The sequence below is a fragment of the Fundulus heteroclitus genome, chromosome 9 (assembly GCF_011125445.2).
Source record: "Fundulus heteroclitus isolate FHET01 chromosome 9, MU-UCD_Fhet_4.1, whole genome shotgun sequence".
Classification (NCBI taxonomy): domain Eukaryota; kingdom Metazoa; phylum Chordata; class Actinopteri; order Cyprinodontiformes; family Fundulidae; genus Fundulus; species Fundulus heteroclitus.
The window spans coordinates 37,921,952-37,941,682 of NC_046369.1; the positions used below are offsets into that span (position 1 = coordinate 37,921,952).

The 19,731-nt window shown below is 40.3% G+C and overlaps 1 protein-coding gene across 2 annotated transcripts in view; it reads left to right on the forward strand.

The window, feature by feature from the left end:
* The window catches only part of tbl1xr1a (tbl1x receptor 1a), a 58,812-nt gene that overhangs the window by 14,374 nt on the left and 24,707 nt on the right, over positions 1-19,731 (forward strand). For both annotated transcript variants that reach the window (XM_012875265.3, XM_021322928.2), the window contains exon 2: positions 18,819-18,888. The gene's annotated coding sequence lies outside the window, so the exon portion shown is untranslated. The remainder of the gene's footprint in view (positions 1-18,818; positions 18,889-19,731) is intronic.

The window sequence follows — 19,731 nt, forward strand, 5'->3', positions numbered from 1 at the left end:
CAACCTGAGGGGTTTAAAGTGTTTGTGGGTGTGTGTGTGTGTGTTTTTTCTTTTCTCTTGTGAAGTGTTGTTTCCAGAGTGAAGCCCCCTTTGCTTTAGTGTGACGCATACGGATAACTGCAGAGTTCACCCCAGCGCCTGGAGACATTGCTCTCTTTAAAGTTTACTGGACCATATAAATCACTGAAGGATCATCTGACAAATAGGCGTATCAGAACAAACACAACTATTGATTTCTGAAGTCCTTCCAAGATGAAAGTGTATAGTTAATTTTCCAATCGTAACTGTAATGATTGACTTGGTTGTCGGGGATCTAAAAAAAAAGGCCCCTCCTGTGTGTCGAACCCGGGCATCTAATGTTATACTTAATTTTAATATTCCAGTAACTTTGAAGCACAAATTGTGAATTCCAAATTTGTTGAATGTCTATGGTTCACATTCTCAAGTTTGCAAACCAATTTTTGGTGAATAATGTCGATGGTCAGTCTGAGACAGAGAGCAATGTGTTTTGTATGCATGGACGGGATTTATGTTAAAGACTAAAAATCTTAGTTAATCCTGGAAATGTACAGCTTGATAACCAGTGCTAATTTTTATTTTTATTTGAGCTCTCACCCACCTGTTGTGATTTCGATTCATCTTAACTTTTTTGTTCTAACTTATTTGTGTAAATGGTTTAATTCAACAATTGTTGCAAGTATTGGCCATAAAATAGACAATCTGCTGTCAGTTCCTTGATATAGAGAGTGGTTTTGAATTCAATAGAAAATCAGTAGATTTTCCCTTATTTTGTCCCTAATTTTATCAACTGAAAGTCTTTGCAGCTGGTTGGAGCTGATGAAGGTAAATTATCTAATTTTGGTAACTGGCTGGTTGATAGGAGGATGATGGGGCATCACAGGTGAACCGTTTTTAGCACTGTTGCCTTGCAGCAACAAGGTCCTGGGTTTGAATCCCAGTCTGGGGTGTTTCTGCATTAAGTTTACATGTTCCCTGTGTGGGTTCTCTCCGAGTATTCTGGCTTACTCCCACAGTCCAAAAACATGATTGTTTTAATTGATTACTCTAATGGGATTTTCCACAACCTTGCTTTGCTACACTCTACTCCACACTACGCATTTAGAGAGTATTTTGACTGCTTCCCCACGGGAAACCGCAGACAGTCAGCTGACTGTAAGGGGATGACGCGGTCTGCTCAGGCACTCTTCGTTATCAGATAACCGGGATAAAAAAAACAGTCCGAGACCACACCAGGAACTGGTCTGCATTTAGCGCGGTCCGATTATGTCTAGCGCGGATCAGTTCAGTCTGCTGACCATTTACACACGAGAGTTATCTCGGTTCAGGGTTTCCCACAGCGCTCTCTTGGCGAGGCGGCAGGCTCGCCAAACTCACGCTACCGCCTCGGCAACATTAAAAATAATAATAAAAAAAAAACTAACTCGATACGCTGTTTATTTGACGCTAACAGGCGTTTTTCTGTTGTTGCTTTCGCGCGAGCATGTAGTGAATGGAACACCTCGCCTAAGCAAATTCCTGGGGGAAACACTGCGGTTACCGATTTGGGACTGGTCTCGGCTCAGTTAAAAAAGTGTAGTGTAAACGGGCCCTATGTTGTCTAGGATGTTTACAACTTCAGTGATGTAGATACAGGAGCTTTACTGACCATCTTATGTTGCTCTCAAACATCAGTGTTGTACTGTTAGCTTAGCATGTAGCACCGTTCAACATTTTTCTTGTCTGCTTGGGAAATTTTCTCCAAACAATGCTTTTTTTCTATTGAGATGGTAGCATGTTTTCTCCACCGGTTAGCAGACCTGCGGAACAACAGCTCTTTATTTGGGTAAGGACCGGATGACGACAGAATGTCTCTGTGCACTGCTGCCAGAATAAGTGGGACATTTTGGGCAGATGTGAATGGGTCGGTTTATATTGATTTCCACACAAATCTGTGAACAACTTGTAAATCGTGTCAGTGACGTTATTTCAAGATATCCACGGGAAAAATCCATGTTAAAGCTCAAGTTTAAATAGCCAACGTATACTACTTAAAATATATTTTAGCAACTTAAAATTGTTGCTTTAGTAGATGTTCACACATGCTGTCGTTGGGCCATCCATGCCAAGAATTTACTCTGATATTCTGTATTAGGAGTGCAAATTTTACATTACGCGACCTGTTAAAGGCTTCGTGCAAAATCGGACTCCTGTTTACTGACCATAGCTGACAAAGACTCAACTTGAAACATACATATATCCAAAACACAGCAGAGCTAGCATCAAGCATTGTCCTTTAATTTAACCAATAAGCATGAACTCAATCTATGTTTATAAATGAAGATTGAGTTACCTTTGTACAAACAAACATAGAAGTTCCAATCACTGTTGTCTTCAGCTGCTCAGGTTGGCCCCATATGCATCTTTTACATTTTTCTAGATCCCTTTTACGTTTTGGAAAATGAATATAGTGTATTCCACTGTGTAAATGTTCGGGATAAAGCAGATCTAGATTTTAAAGAGATTTTAATTGATCTCTTTAAAATGAAAATCTTTTAAAGAACTTTTCATTCCTACAAGTTGGAATGAAGAAAGGCTTGTAGCCTTCAAAATATAATCATGTATAAAGATACATGATAGACAGAAACATAAAAAGAGGCCGAAAGTTTAAGAGAGACAGAAGCTGGCGGTTCGTATAAAGTTGTATTCTGTGATATTAGTGGATGGAAAATCTTTTCAACCGTTAAAAAAAAAGCAGCAGTATTAGTGAGTCAGATGAGAATGCATTAATTGCCATGTTCATGTATGTGTGTGCGTCAGTGTAGGCCCATGATTGCCCAGTAGTCCCCCTCCAGCCATAGTTCTAGATGGTCTGTTGTCAGCAGTTCAGTGGAGCACTGTTGCTGGTCGCAGTTGTCATGAACAGGTGTTGGCAGGGGTAGAGAGTCTTGTTTGCATAATATTCAGGAGAGTTTGAGGTTTACCAGCTTCCAAGACCAGCATAACAAGGAGATTGTTTTATCTCAGGCTGACTGTGAATTTTACGTCACCCTTTAAGTCAGTGCTGGTCCGTCTTCATGGTAGTCTCAAACAGCCGAATTTGTTGGTCTTTACGCTGTAAATTGAGCTTGCGGTTTTGCTCACAAATTATTTGTGAGTCTGGGGGTTCACAGCTAGGTTTAAACCTTCACACGCTCCGGGCAGCCTTACTAAGGCCACTGCCACCAATATACCAGGTAACCGCCAGCTCCAATAAGCAGAAGTTTTGTTATCATAAAGCCAATTATGTACTGATCAACACCTGGTTGAGGGACCAGCTGACCAGATCCATGATTTTCGATTCGGATGATTTGCAGAAAAAGGCTCTGAGAGAGTATACAGACAAGAGAGCACAAGCAGGAGAGGTTCGGGGTGCCTTTGCTGAGAGCCAGAAGAGAAGACCGTCCCAACCCAGTAACACAGGAGCATCCGCCAGTAAACTCTGGTTGTTTTCGACAATGGGTGAACAGATGTCCCGGTTTGTGCTGGACTGTGCTGAATTTTTCACTCCTGTCCTGGTGTCCCACAAACTGAAGCGATGACCCACATCTGACTGGGTCGGATTCGGAGAACTCAAAAAATTATTCCACATGCGCTTTTCTGAACGAAAGAAGGCAGAGCTGCAGTCATCGTCAGTGAGAGCTGCGTCGGCTGTCAACCAAAACGTGCAGCAGCGTCTCACCTCATGAGCAGCTGCGCACCAGGAGGCTCGTAAAACAAAATGTCTTTTTTTTTCTGATAAGCTTAGAGCGGTCACGGTGGGGTGCATTGGTTAATGGGCGGGATGCGGGGTAGACCCTTGTCGCCAGCCACAGGGCTGAAGTTTTACAGTTTTATTAAGCTGCTCACCGCTTTTCCAGCTCTTCCCCTGCTGTCCTGTTAACTAACTGTGGCAGAAGTCAAAGAAGCCCACAAGCTGTGAAAGAAGCTGAAATCTCCATTTCTGATACTGACATCAGCAGATTGACGGCTCACTGGAAGTTCTAAGACAAAACAGAAGTGCTGCTGTTGAAAAAGTAGGTGGGGCTGAATAAGGTGAATACTACTCTGCTGAGGCGGGGTTTCTTACGTCTCCTCATGGCCACACCCTGCTGAAAGTCATTTCTAATGTGCTCATCAATTTTCCTACAGACACGTACATTTCTTATGTCAGCGATGCCAATGTTAAGCCGGACTGCTCAGTGGGTGGAGGAAGATTTCCAGCACCACATACTCCTTCTCTACTGTCACACTGTCAGGATCCCACCATGCTTTCAATCTCATAGCCACACTGAACACAATCTTGCCATGATGGAATAAAGAAAGAGCCTTGTTCATGTAGTATTGCTGAAAAAAAGCTAAAAATATGGTCTGTGCTGACTGAGTGGACTTCAAATAGGAACAAATGGAAAAATACCTATGATCTTGTGCTCAAAGCTGGATCTTATTGTAATCTTGTCTGATTTTGTTGGAAAATAATCCAACCAGCCTTCCTTTAGATTTGAGTGAAAGAAAGAGAAGGCCTCAGTAGCCACCTGGGGTTTTGGAGAACATAAAAAAAATTTTAATGTCAGTATTACAGCTGAATTTTGAAATAAATGTTACAAAAGTGGCTCTGTGATGAAAGGTCTCAGCAGGTTTACCTAAAACAAGGTCGGAACTTGGACCTGAACCAGAAAACTGCAGGTAACTGCAGTTTGCTCCCAGGAGGTTATGCTCCTGATGCAGATTCGTCCAATCTGCTACTTTATAGGATCATTAGTTTGAATATCAGTATTACTCAGGGCAACATGTTCACTGGGCAAATATTAGTTTTTTTGTATGAGGCGAGAATATGTGAGCACCCTAAAAGTGTCCCTCTTCCTGTTCTTGCTGTTTCCTCCCTTTGGAGGCACAGAACGTAAAGAATAGAGAATATAAACTGCAACAGCCAGATGACGGCAGACAGCAGTGTAAAGCACGTATGTGGGTGTTATAGAGCAGTTTCTATTTGAGTTGGAATCCTGCAGTACCAATGTGGTATCTACTGTCCTCAGCCTGTACCATTTTGTAGTGGTTCCTTAATGGCAGGCACTGCTGTACCCTCTGCTGGTCTCTGATTGGTCAGACGTATACAGCCCACTGACTGAGAAAAGAAGTCAACCAAATTGCCAGGAAACCTACATACGCTCATTGCTTTGTCATACTCTGTGGATTATGAAACAGAAGATATTGTATCAAATCAATATTTCTGAACCTTAAAATTGTACTAGGCATCAACAGTATTGCAAAAAAATATAGCAGAACTGACTTGGCCAAAGAGAGATTTCACCACCGTAACAATAAAGAATCTTTGTATCTTTAATAGGAAGGCTAGTGGGTTTTACTCATTTGAGTAAATAATCAAATTACTGTCCACTGGGTTCTGAAGGCTAATTTATAAAATCCTCAAAACATGTTCTCTGCAAACTCAACTGATTATGGCTTCAGATTATACAGAGCTTAAATGCAGGTGAAGTCATTTTGTCACCAAAAGGTCTTTGTCCAATATATGATGATTCCTTTAATAGGTTGTGGTGAACATGATGAAACTGGACTTATTTTCCTCCCAAAATCAAGTACACATCAGCATTGAGGTGCACCTGAAACAGTGACAGTGTTTCCTCTAGTGATGATATTTTCCTTCCTGTTTGTTGACTTTGCACTTTTGTGCTCCACTTTGAGCATAGTGTTGGTTTCATGATGCTGCTGCAGCTGCTTGTTGGGCTTGTGCAGACAGGGATTGTATCCTCAGGTGTTATCAATAGAGCCTCCATCTTGTTTTTGTAGAATGTTATCAGCATGCTATTTGTACTTGTTCTTTAATTCCACAAAACACTCTTTAAATGCTGTAGACCTTTTGGCTTTTTATTAAGTGTGGTATTATCTAGCAAATATGCATGCGTTGGATATACCATTCAGTGTTTCCCAAAGGTTGAGAATTTACTTGTGGTGGTGGGCAGTGCAGAGTCGCTTTGTATGGTACGGCATAGTATGGTGCAGGTTAATACTGAGATAAAGACAGAAATGGGTCACATATGTGCAAAAAGATCGGATTTGGGTCGCATTTTATAGAAACTGAGCCTTCAGCCAATTAGATGCAGATGGGGAGTGGTTGCTATGGAAATCGATACTCAAGTTGTAGGATAATGTCAATTTAGACATCACACGTGACATAAGGTATCGTACCTACATACATTGAATATGTTTGTGTTATCGCCCAGTAAGCAGGGATACCCCACCAAAAAATACCATGTAATCATTTACTAATTAAAATCAATTCTCCCACAGGCATCAGACGTGGCACGCCGCCCTTAAGCAACATTATGGCCGCTGGCAAACAGCATGGGGGCATCACTGCTTCTTTGTGGTAGTGTTTGTAGCGTCATGTTATGTCAGGTGTCAGTAAGTTACTCGTCTAAGACGTGGAACTGTCCTGTCAAAGAAAAGATTATAACCATGGCTGCATGATAGTAGAAATTCATGTGAAGGCAATGTTATGACCATAATGGTAGCAACAAATCCTATTTCACTTATGCCTCTGTTACGCAAATGTTGTTAAGATGCATCCAACATCTGTAGGCCTCAAACATCTGGGGCACTATTATCCATTTTGGGTGTGGCAATCCACTGCATTGAGACCCCATCCACCGGAGCATCCTAATGGCATGCTAAGTATGAACTCCTCTCAGCTGGAATATATTCACACGTGTTACATCCTACGGTATTTATATTAGGGCTGCCCGATATTAGAAAGCCTTGTGATGGCAATGATATTGGTAAATATTCCGATGACGATATCAGTTGGGATACGTACCTATTTTCTTCTTTCCTGTCGTTCTCATCTTTACTTCCGTCCCTCTGTAACAGTTAGCATTTTGGGCTATGCCATTGTGTCCGATCTGAGCATCTGCTGCTGTGAGACTGGCCAACTGGCTAAATCTTACTGTAGCATGAAAATATAAGTTTATATAACTTCAGAAATACTAGCTATCAACTGTTTCACTCCAAACAGTCCTTTGCTATACTAATGTTGCATACACTGATATTGCAATTACAGTATATTTGTGATATATCTTGCAGTCCTTGTTTTACCCCAGTTTTATACTTGATTGCTTTCTTTAGACGAGTAGATCAATGGGTCCGAATGCAGACAAGAAGAAGAGACTTCTTACTGACCAGACGGACAATTACACAGAACCTTTAATGGTTGCTTCTGAGAGTAATATACTGACTTGCTTTCATAAACTGTCTGGCTTCTCCCTTGCTGACTCAAGACTTTGGTACACCTGCTTCACTCCCTTTTGATACTTTATTGAATATGATGATGATTATGGACAATAGGTACAGGTACATCTCAAAAATTAGAATATTACGTAAAAGTGCAATCATTTTAAGTCATTTCAGAAAGTTAAATGGTTATTTTATAGCAATGCATTATTCGTAGAGTAAAATATTTCGAGCTTTTATTTCTTCTAATTTTGATGATTATGGCTTACAGGTAAAGTAAACCCCAAATTCTTTCTCAGGAAATTGGCATATCACATTAGACCAATGGAACAAAGGATGTTTTGAGCAGAAATGTCAGGCTTCTGAAACGTCTGTCCATTTCTATGCACTCAATAGTTGGTTGGGCTCCTCTTGCATGAATTATTGGATCAATGCAGTCAAAGAGGCCATCAGCCTGTGGCCCTGCATAGGTGTTCATACCCAGATTGCATTGATGGCTAGTTTGATTTGCAAATGAAATGCAGATGGGTTACGCTGGGAAACCCCTGTTATCTGTAGCCATAAACATCAAAATTACAATAAACAAAGGCTTGGCATGCATCTCTGTATGTAATTATTCCATATAATATGAGTTTCGCTTTCTGAGATGACTGAGAAAAAATTCAGCTCTTTTATAAAATGTAATTGTTTTTAGATGTACCTGTATAGTTTTAATTTGACTTTTAGCGCAAGATTCAGCTAATTAGTTGCTCTTTGTAGCCTGAACTGTCTGAGCTGTATATACCAGCAGGTAGGTGGGAGGCATGATTCCAGGCTCTCATCACTTTTAGTTGGTTTCTCATCAATAGTTATTGTACTGCTGCAAGAAGTGACTCTGGGTCAGATAAACTGATGCTGTCTGAATACCAAGCCTGAGCTGGGCCAGAGGAAGAAACTGCTGTAATCAGAAGCTGGACAGTGGAGTCACAGAGCTCAACAACTAGTCAAAATCTTATAAACGTTATGTTTAAAACGCCTAAGTTACTTTAAGCATCATTTAGGACAGAAATCAGTAAAAACGGAGCTGCAGCATTGATAAAAAGTTGCGTTTGTGAAAGAATGACATGAGTGCCATGTCCTAGATCTACGAGCTGTTTTGCTTTGCTGAGGAGTTAGTAGGTCAGTGTCCTGCACTATGCTGTGGTGAAGGAACGTTCACAAGCACTGCTTGTTTGAAGGCCATTGAAAAATGAAGTGGGTGCTGAGACATCTGCTTATAGATGCCATGGAAATCATTGATTTGTCCTGCTAGGTCCTCGTCTCTTTCACAAAATTAATTTGGCACTAAAAGTAAGGGAACTTGTGCTTAGTTGATTATTTCTGTGTAACAATGGTTGTGAGCAATAAATCTCATGTTGTTGGAAAGCCTGTTTATTTCCCCTTAAATGGGGCCACGTTTGTGAGGAAAATGCAAGTTGAGGTGCAGATTAGAACACTTTCACATCATTGTTGCCAATCCAACGATATATTTTAATTAGAACAGGGTGTTAAATTGTTTTCAATGCATTTTTTCCTATAATTAACAATTTTGTTAATGACCACGATGCGATTTCAAATTAAAAGTCCAGTTTCTGAAATATTATAAACTTAAAGAACAGATTAAATTCCCCAAACCCTAAAATGCTGTGATAGGACCTACAGTGGGCTTTCACTGCTTTTGATCTGAAAGTGCATGTCTGCACCATCACAGAGAGACTGCTGTAGTGGAGCTTCCATGGGAGGCATGCAAAGAGGAAACCTCTGCTGTCTGAGAGAATGATGAAGGCCACAATAAAGTTTGGCAGAGAGAGCGTGGCAAAAGATCAGGGCATCTGACATAATTTTCTTTCCACAAATGATTTGAGTGGAATTATTTGGACACTAGAACAGAAGACTTGTTCGGTCTTAATCAAATACAGCGTCCCAGGAAAAGAACCTCAGATGAGCTGGGAGCAGGACTTGTCATGGTAGTCCGCTCAGTATTGCACAGTCCTGAAAACTATAATTTAAGTCAGAAAATCTGACACAAAATCTTAAAAAGCCACCATGAAGCTGACGCAGAACAGTGGTATGCAACATGACAGTGACCCAAGATGTAGCAGTGAATCCATGGTGGACTGGATGACATGTGGTCCTGGTAGACGGCTGCAGGAAGCATGTGTCTTAACATAGAATGCTGATCTCTGTTGGATGTTTTGGGGAAATAAAACAAGGCTACTGTTTACTGTTTACCTGTAAAGGAATCCTTCTCTTTACCATTGATGAAAGGGGAAAAAGGCTAGCGGTCATCCATGTAAACATTTCTGTAAAAATGGATTTGACTTGTATTTTTCTGAAGGCAGAACACTGCAAACCCCCCACTGTTCCTGCGGTGCTATTTGTGTGCACAGTAAACCCTCACTAAAGCTGCATGGTTATAAGTAGAGCTGCACAATATATCAAATCATCATCGCAATATGGGTCCGCGCAACATTACAGTCGCAAAGGAGTAGGATGCAATATTTCATAGGATACTGTTTCAAGTGCCATGCCTTCATGGTCTGCCTTCTGGTAATGTCACCGGTCAGGTTGGATGCACCCCTGCTCTCCTCATTAGCCATACCTGATATTAGGGCTGGACAATATAGAGAAAAAAGCATATTGATAAAACAGAAATCATATTGATCGATATCGATAATTATCAACAAATTAAAAACGTATATTTTAAGTGCAGTCCTGGCCATTTTATGCTGTAGTTTAATGACTTATTGTTATATACAGAACACACAAACACTGGATTCACACGCAACACTCAAACAACTTTTTACCAACGCTGCAAGTTTTTAAAAAAGAAAAAAAGAATGTGTGCTCTCTGAACTCTTTGAAGGGGGCGGGGCTTGGTTCCTGGGTCTGCGTTGTGATTGGTTGGGAGGATCTAATGACTGTAACATTAAACTACATGGCTAGAATGCAAAAGTGAGGAAAACTGTTTTATTAAAGTTTTTATTGACCTTTTTTTCTATCGATCGATAGAAATCGATATATATTGTTATTGAATTATACCTGATAAATATGCAAAAGGAGTCAGAAAGTTGTCGGTTAATTGTAATCCATAGTATCTCAATTTTAAGCAATAAAACCACAATTAATTCTGTTCCCTAAATTGTGCAGCCAGTTCCAATTAGAGGCAAATATGGAGTGGCTCCATATGCTCTAGCACTGTTTAGTGGTACCTCTGTAGCATCCGATCTCAGGCTGATCTCATAAATGCTTTGGTTGGCGCTAAGGACCTTAAAGCTTTATACTAATTCCAAACCTCATTCCTGGCATGCCAGAGCTGTGTCCTCTACCAAGTACGCTGCAGCTTTAAACACAGAAACAGTGGTAACCACACCCAGCTCCTCCTGCTGGCTTTCTGAGTGGTTAACTGTATCGCTGGCTTTTATCTGCAGCCCTGCCAACACTGCTGAAGGCTGGAAACCTGAGGAGGGGAAAAATGAAGGAATGAATGGAAAAAATGACTAAAAGGAAAACTTCACTGAGGGAGTTAGGGTCAGGGGAAAGAGGGAGGCAAGGGGAAGAGGCCGGAGAAAATCTGCATGGTCAGATTGCAGCTCCTTAGTCTGCAGCCAGACTGTTACCAGAGCTCGGTCCTGCTCTCACTCATAATTAGAGATTATAGGCGCTCGACTCTCAGGGCAGTGTTGCTTCATATGTTTTATAAAGGTTTCACACTTTAAATAGGGTGAGAAAATAAAACCTTACTGATCCTTACTCTGACATGATCTGTGGTAAGAACCTCAGACATGAAGTCCCTCTGTTCAGTATCCCCGAGCTGCTGGCTGCAACTGGAAGCATGTTAGCATTCGGGTCACTGCATTAGTGAGGGAGGATTTTCCATCTGGTGACGTGGCCGTGCTGGTTCAGACTACAACAATATTTCTCTCTGCATAGGCACAATGGCTGCTGCCTGGATCAGGTGTTGACTTTTCTTGGGACAAATAGTTGTGTACATAGTCTATAGTTTACATAATCTTCTGACTACAAATGATTGTTGTGATATGATATTGTCCTTTTTTAGCAGGAGCTACAGAATGTAGACAGTTTTAACCTAATGAAACGGGAAACAAATGAACTATAGGTCTTTGTTTAACCAAGAAACCAGCTCATTTTATCTCCAACTTCAATGATTTATGCAGCCGATCATATGTGTCCTAGAAAAAAATCTAATTCTGTGCACACTTCTAGATCCTAAACACTACAAAGGGGTAGTTGTAGTGTTTTGGAGTTGCCCCTATTAGAATTTTCAGCTATGTTTCCAAACATTAGTTTGTCAAGCAATACAAAATTTCTCTTCAAGAAAAAGAGAATTGCATTCAAAGTAGTTTTTCAAGCCTTTTTGTTATAGGCAGTCAGCATTTATTTATATTGGGAGTAGGGCTGTATGATTTTGCCGAAAATCAAAATTGAGATATTTTTCAACCATAATTGCGATTCCGATTTAATTTTGAGTTTTCTCTGCGTTAACCACAAACAACAAAAATGGCCTGAAGATAGTGTTTGTAAATAAGGACTATTTAAAACAAGAAATTTCACCGTTTTAATTAATCAGAATATTATTATTCAAGAGAATAGCTTTTAATTGAGTTGGGCGTCAACCCTTGATGATCCTGAACGTATAGTTGAACATATACAGTAGTGCAGCCAACAAGCAAGTCTATGGAATAAACACTTTGACAGGTGCTTAATATTATGGTGAGATTCCTGAAAGTTTCTGGTAAAAAAGTATTGATGATATAAACTCTAAAACAAATAATAAAATTAGATTATCTCTCTGCTGCAACTCTCTACCCTTCCATGTGGAGGCAAACCCACTTTAAACACATTACCGACACCTAAAGGACGTGTCTTATCCATTATTGGTTACATTGCCCAAAATTGCAGACCTATGCGATTTAGAAATTGCATTTTTTAAAATTGTGATTATATTGCAAATGCGATTAATTGTCCAGACCTAATTGGGAGCAGAGATACAGTTACATCATGTAACAAAGTCATGATTTGAGTCGGGATTTTAACCATTCTTGCTTTCTGATAGTTCTAAGGTACTGCCAGCAACTCGAACACAAGAAAGTTTATGTCTACTGATCACACCTGGTTCAAAGAGGTAACAAAGAGGTAACAAAGTGGTAAACACTATCAGGACAAATAATTTTTTTTTATGGTCACTGTACGTGACTAAGCCCCTTTTAAAGGGCTTAGTCACGTACAGTGACTAAGCCTCATACTCATACAGTCTGGTTGTACTGTACGTCATTGACGTTCTATTTTGTATAGGCTTCGTCCTTCAAGGATATCACTAGTGGTTAAAGGCAAAGCAGGATGTAGTCGATGCCTTATTGGAATAATCTTTGGTGACCAGGTCAACAACTCCTTAGGAGCGTTGAAACAAAAGGAAACAACTCAGCAGCTAAGTCAACTATAACTAGCAGTGGGTACAAATAAAGATTAACTGATGTATTGAAATTTATTTATTTATTTATTTATTAGGTTTTTATGACATTTATGGCTCGTTTTTTTATACTGTGGGCTGACAGACTGTGCTAGACAGGGGAGAGACATGCGGCAAAGAACCTCAGGTCGCAGTCGACTGGGTCGGCCTCGCCGAGGACTAAGGCCTCCGTACATGGGTTGTGCGCGCTAACCACTGCGCCACCAAAGCACGCCATTCCCCCTCCAATTTAAAATCAATTCAGACAATCCTGGATTAGTTCCTCTGTCCTTTGGGTTCATGAATGACCAAAGTGATCACATTGTACAGGTTGGGAAAAAAACAAATGTTTACACACTGGCAGTATGGGGCTAGCGGAGATCTCCCTGGTGCGCCAGTGGTTGAGCCTGTGGAGGTGCTGTCACGCGACACGCTACTTGCCGGTGCCTCAAACGCCTTTTCTACTCTGCTGCTCCTCCACCTCACCAGACCAGACTGGCTACAGAGCAGACTGAGCAGTAAAGATCAGACAGCTCAGCCAACAAAACCAAAAAACCGTCCGTGGCACTTGTAATCCAGCAATCAGGAATCCCAGTTTGGCCCCATGTTTTACAGAGAGCTGTCCAGTGCTCTGGCCCTAGCTCGTCATGTCATTCCTCCGCGGAGCGATACCCGTCAATCAGTGATACTATGGGCAGCATTAAGAGGTCGGTATTAGTTTTGTTGTGGCGTTGACGCTGAAAAGTTGAGAGATTAAAAATAGAAAGCCCTCCAGGAAAGCAGTTACACATTGAAACATTTGTGGCTTCTAGTAAAGATGAATATGATAAAAATATTGGAGAATAAGATTACAGATAGTGTAGCAGAAAATAGGCTGGTAGTGTAGCAGAAAATAGGCTGGTTCTGCAGAGGTTACTCAGAGTGAACAATGGTTTATTAGCTTTCCAGTTCTTGTCAGGTTCAAGATAAATTACTTTGTTGCAAGGAAAGAAACTGCGGCTTTGTTACTGTTTACCTTAAAGGCCGTAAACTGCTTGCTGTTGCTGTATATTATATTGGCCATCTGGGAATAAAATCACATTTGCACCGTTACTGGTATATACTGTATTTTTCCGACTATAAGCCACACCTTTTTTAATAGTTTGGTTGATCCTGCAACTTATATTCAGATGTGACTTTTATATCAAATTTAAATGGTAATTCATATTAACCAGTATGAACCAAGGAGTAAACATTACCGTCTATAGCCACAAGAGGGTTCACTAGGCTTGTGAAAACTATCCTTCTCCTTTACCACTTAAACATTAATTCAAACATTAACTTATAGACAACAAAGACTGAACAGATGTTTGTATGTTTCACTGTTTCACTCTGCATTCACGCTGCAGTGTTGCGTGATGCAGCTCAAAGGGCCCAGACCACAACAGAACTGTTATCGGAATGTCTGTGAAGCTAATAACAGCTAGCGCTAGCTTACAGCTCTGTTGTCCTGGCAGGTTACAACTTGGCTGATGGGCGTGAGTATGAAGAGGATTAGTGATAATGTATCAGTATACACAGGTGAAATGATAGCAATTTTGTTAGCAGTGCAGTGGGTGGAGGAAATAAGAGAGTAATTATTTGTTCATATTCAATGTCATCACTAATGAGTTTACAGAGAAGTCACTCAGACAGCAGAGCAAACATTATGATAGAAATACAGCAAACATATAGAATTCAAATGATGGGGATTGCAGTAATATTTTTGTTGGTACTGGCACATATTGGAATCAGAGGAAACAAAATGGCAGATAAGGCTGTAAAAGAGACCACAAAAAGAGGCGACATTGACAGGGGGCAATTAACATCAGCAAGATAGAAATGAAGAGCATCATTAAACAGAGGTTGAAGAAAAGGTGGCAAAAGCAATGGGACGAAGAGAGGAATGGTTTTACAAAATTCACATGACAGTGGGGGAAATGAGAAGTGCAGGAAGGAACAGAAGAGACAATTTTTAGTTTTGGAATACTTTTTAAGCTTTTGCTCTCCATATTTATCACAAGTATTACTGCACTAAAACTTTATTTTAAGATGTGTTATTGTTCGGAAATTACGAGAATTATCTCTGTTTGTAAGAGGAAAGGAGAATAATTTAGGTTTACATGTACTTCAGTGTTAATACGGTAGTCATGTTTTCACTTTTGTACTCCAGATTGATAATTAATTGCTCAAAAAATGGCTGTTCATATGGACAAAATATAAACAAATATCTAAAATGTAACAATTATCTGGGGCTGCCATAAACAATTATTTTAGTAATCAATTATTCTATTGATTATTCAGACGATTAATTGTGTAAATCAGATAAAAAATGTATACATTCTGCAGATTTTTCACACAATTACTTAAGCTTGTTTTATGAGTAATAGAAAGGAAAAAATGCAAATGAGCAAATAATGCAATTCTTTTTTTTTTGATAACAAGGATACATCTGCAGCTAAAAAGTTCTAAGATCAAAATGTTGAAAGCTCAGCCCTTTCTAGTTGACTTAACATCAATACAGTGCAGCTGCCTCTGGAGTGGAAATGGTCACAGACAAAAAAGGCGTAAAGAGTCACTTGCATATTGCATTCTAGACTATTTTTTTGTAGATTACAAAGCATAATTCTATTAATATAAATCAAAACCCTTCTAGTTTACTTCAGGGCTAAGTTAAAGTCTTAGTTTTTTTAGTCTTCAAATAGACAACAAAATAATTACAAGGTAAACAGCTCATTTAAATTCAGGGATAATAAATAGTGGCTTTTTTCAAACTATTAAACATAGATAGCTATTGTGTTCTGTTTAATAGAATAGACATACCTTTACTGTCCCATAGTGGGAACATTTGTGTGTGGCAGTGGCAAAAGCAGGTGGGCCTAGAACCCAGGCTTGCACATGAGATTAATTAATATGAAAAAGCTAAATTTAAAGGTAAGCTGTACAGCAGAAGAGAAAGGAAAAATATAGTGTAATTATTAATAGATAATAAGGCGTATTCAGATAGAAATTCTGTGTTGGAGTTAAAAATGTAAGAAAAATCAGTAGTTGATTTACAGAATGATGTAGTATTTTAGTCAAACTATTTTTGTTGCACAAATTCACAAAAGACTGCAAAGACATCAACGGATCCAAACTGTCTAAATTGACCGCTCTGATATGTCTCTGCAGGTTTGTTCTGGAACCTGCTCTTAAAGTTATTTTCATTCTGTAGTGAAGAAGCTCTGCTTTGTTGTCTCTAACATCTTTAACATGCAGCCAGATGCTTTGTTTTCTCCTGTCCCTCATAGTTAATTTTTCAGGACAAGTTGATAAACTCACCCTCTACTCATAGATGCACTCACTGCACCCACCCCTGTTTTTCACATAATGTTATAGCCCTCACGTGATTGGCCGTTTGGCCGCCATATTGACCAATCACAGCTTTTTGCCCACTGCTTTTTATCTCCATAGCGGACATCCACTCTTGGCATCCATGTATTAGTGGGCTAGGCTATCATTAGCGTTAGCCGCCTGGTCGGAACACAGTGCGCTGAATGAATTAACAATGTAACGAAGCTTTGAGGCAAATAATTTTGCATCGATGAATTTTATGAATCGAGGTCCTGGAATCATTTGATGAATTGTGACAGCCCTACATGTATCTTAAAAAACTTAGTACTTTTTACAAATCAGTATCGAAACATTTAAATCGATATCAAATCAATATTGAACCGAATTGTGTCCCAAAAAACTGGATTTGAATCATGAGGTCCTTAGCAACAGCCAGTCCCAGTAACAATGCTGCGTGCCTCAGGCAGAAGGAAGTAACGTCTGACCACAGGGAGGCTTGATGGAATGCAGCCGTAGTAACAAATAACAGTGGGAGGAGTTTGCTGATATTCAACTGCCATGAAATAATAATCATTCTGTACAAACTTGTGCTAGCGGCTGGACAGAAGAGATGAGACATGGTGGACAGAAGCCATCAGGAGTAATCACAGAATGAGCCAGCGATGCTATCAGGTGTAAAAGCAGGGTTAGGACGCAGCACAGCTCAGCTGCTGCTGAGCCAGGGGGGAGTGACAGAGAAAGCAGATAAATCATTCCCTCTCTGCAGATGTCAGAGTGAACAGCAGGCCTGGTTTAAATAACAGGAATTTAAGTGGAGCCTGATCTAAGGGCTCAAACAGCTTTAACCAGAGCGCGCAGAACCAGCTCCAGATCCCACGGAGGAACTAGTGAATATGACAGCGGTCTGTCTGCATACGCCTTAAAATAAACCTGTTTCATCAGTGGGAGGTTAAAGACTCTTCTGTCACCAAAACCCTCATGACAGGAGGGAACAGATACTGAACGTGTTAATTGTGCCCTAAGCTCTTCTTCAGCTGCTGGAGAAGTGACAGGAAACAAAGTCCTCGCCTTTCTCCACTCGCCGGCGCTGAAATGCTGCGCCTTTAGATGTGTCTGATGCAGGTAGAAGTGGCTCGTGCACACCACATCCAGGGAGGGCCGAGTTCCTCCAACCCAGACACTCTGACCTATCTATGAGGAACTCCGGATCCCTGTTGTAGTTGATAGTTAAAAATAACCAATTTTGCTGTACTCTGCTTAGCCTCTTTATTTTATCTTGTACCCTGGCTAAAATACAGATGTGTGAAGATGTCCAAGATCCAGTTTCCTTTAAGCAGATTCTGCTTTTTGATCTGTCTGTGCCTCTTCTCTGCAAATGGTCATGCAGGTGAGCAGCCATTCAGTTAAACATGTATTTTAGGGTAGAATGGCCATGGTAAATCTACAGCTAGTCGTGAATATAACTATGTATCGTAATAATTCATTTATTGTGATGATATTTACACGTGCCTAGTCAGTGGTTCTCTCCCTTATTGCCTGAAGACATAATGGAAAAACAATAATGCAATTTGAAGCTTGTTGGAAATAATTTCCTGAACACCTTTTCACACGAACCCCAACAGCTCATTGACCACCCATAGCTTAGCCCCGTGCTGAGACTGAGGGAGGACGAGCTCCTTATTACTGTCAAAATATGTTGGTCCTCTATGCTGAACGGTTGAAGTCCAACAGATTGTGACAGTCTTCACTGTTGTGCACTAAAAGTTCCTGTAATACCGTGCAGCACAGATGAAAGTGAGTGGCTCGGTGTGTGGGTCTTCAGGATGTAATTTGGAACATATTAAGGGTTGTTCGGATTTTTTGAAGCCTGATCCTCTGAAGCTGTCGTAATATTTGCCTTACCTGTAGTAGAAAGATGGCACATAACAGTGTGTTTAATGAAAGGAGCGGTGGGTCCTAACAAGCTTTTCAGTCTGCCTCATAAGCTGATTGAGACTTAGAAACCACAGCTCATTAGTAGCTGCTACACAACCGATTTAAAATCGAAAAGTTCCCCCTGTTCATGCAAAGTAAGAGTGGGCTAACCAGTCACCGCCCATGTTATCACTTCACACAGCCGCAGGCCTCAAACGGCAGAGCTCCACTTTGGAACAGGGACATTTTCAGCAAAAACTGCAGCAAGTTCACCAGCGCTCTGTTGCCAATATGCTGCCTGTTAATATTTGCTGACATAACAGTGTGCAGCACTGGTATGATTATTTTCAGTATGAGTGGTTTATATGGCTAAAGAAAGCTAAAACGCATGTCTGACTAACCTGTCTGATGAAACTTCCACCAATCTGGGAGCTTAATAACTGTTCAATAAAGGTGACATTTCCAATATTTCAATATAAATTACAGTCGGTGATTACAGCATTTGTCACTGACTGACGGTCTGGGTTAAAGCAAATACTTCTAAAATGTTATATTGGAGCAAAATAATTGTCACCAGTTTGTACAGGCATCTGTTGTGGCCAGGCTTTTATTCTGTTTATATCGATATAATTATGTTGTATCCACAGAAATGAGGAAACATAGCATGATATAAATTTTGGCCATATTGTCCAGCCCTACATTATATAATCCCAGTTCCAAAAACTCTAACCTACCCCTTTGATCCCTGCATCTATGCATGGCCTATATCATGTCTAACAGTTGGTTCTGCTTTTTGCCGCAGGTTCCGAGCCCATGGTTTAAAGTCCAGACTGACTGAACACAGAAGTGGTGCATCCAGACTTACTTCTGGGGTGAGTCTGTTAAACCTCCCTGCTCACTGTCTAGCCATTGGTTCATCTGTGCTTTCAGTGGCTTGGTTTTTAAATAGGTTACTGTAAGCAGCACTGCTCATAGAGGGATCTCTTGGTTACTGATTAAATATGCTCAGCGCAGGCCTAAATTCTCAAACTTTTGCAATTTTCACTGCCTCAGAGACAAATAGTAAATGCACCTTATTTGACACCATCATTTTTAACTCCTTAAACTTTGGACGCAGGGGGCGTCCCAAGTATATGAATTTTTATACATTGCCTGAAACCACAATATGTACTATACACTATGTACTATATACTATGTACTATGTCTAATTTCACCAAAAACATGGTAATCAGAGGCACACAAACTGATTAAAAAGTATATTTATTATATTCATACCCCAGTTTTTATTCCAGGGTAGAATAATTCCCAGCTTTGCTTGTGAGTAATACATTTGGAATCTGGAAACAGAGCAGGTCTCATCTCTGCTCTCTTTGCTCACAATGTATGCAGGGCATTCAGGACGCAGCAGCTGCCTGTGAGACAGCACTGTGGGAATAGAGAGACCTGACACAGATTTTTTGTTCAATTTAACTGAGTTCTCCACCCCCCAAACGAACAGTTAATCATTATAGATCTTTATAAGATAATGCTGTATCAAACTTTAAAGAGTCCGACCCCCTTTTAATTTCCTCACTATTGCAGAAATGCCCAGCAGATGGCAGCAATGTTGTTTCTTCCCATTCACAAATTGACGCCTTTGTTGACTGTGTCACTTCCTTATTGCGTTTTGCTTTAGACAACGTAGCCCCCTTGAAAAAGAAGGTGGTTATTCACAG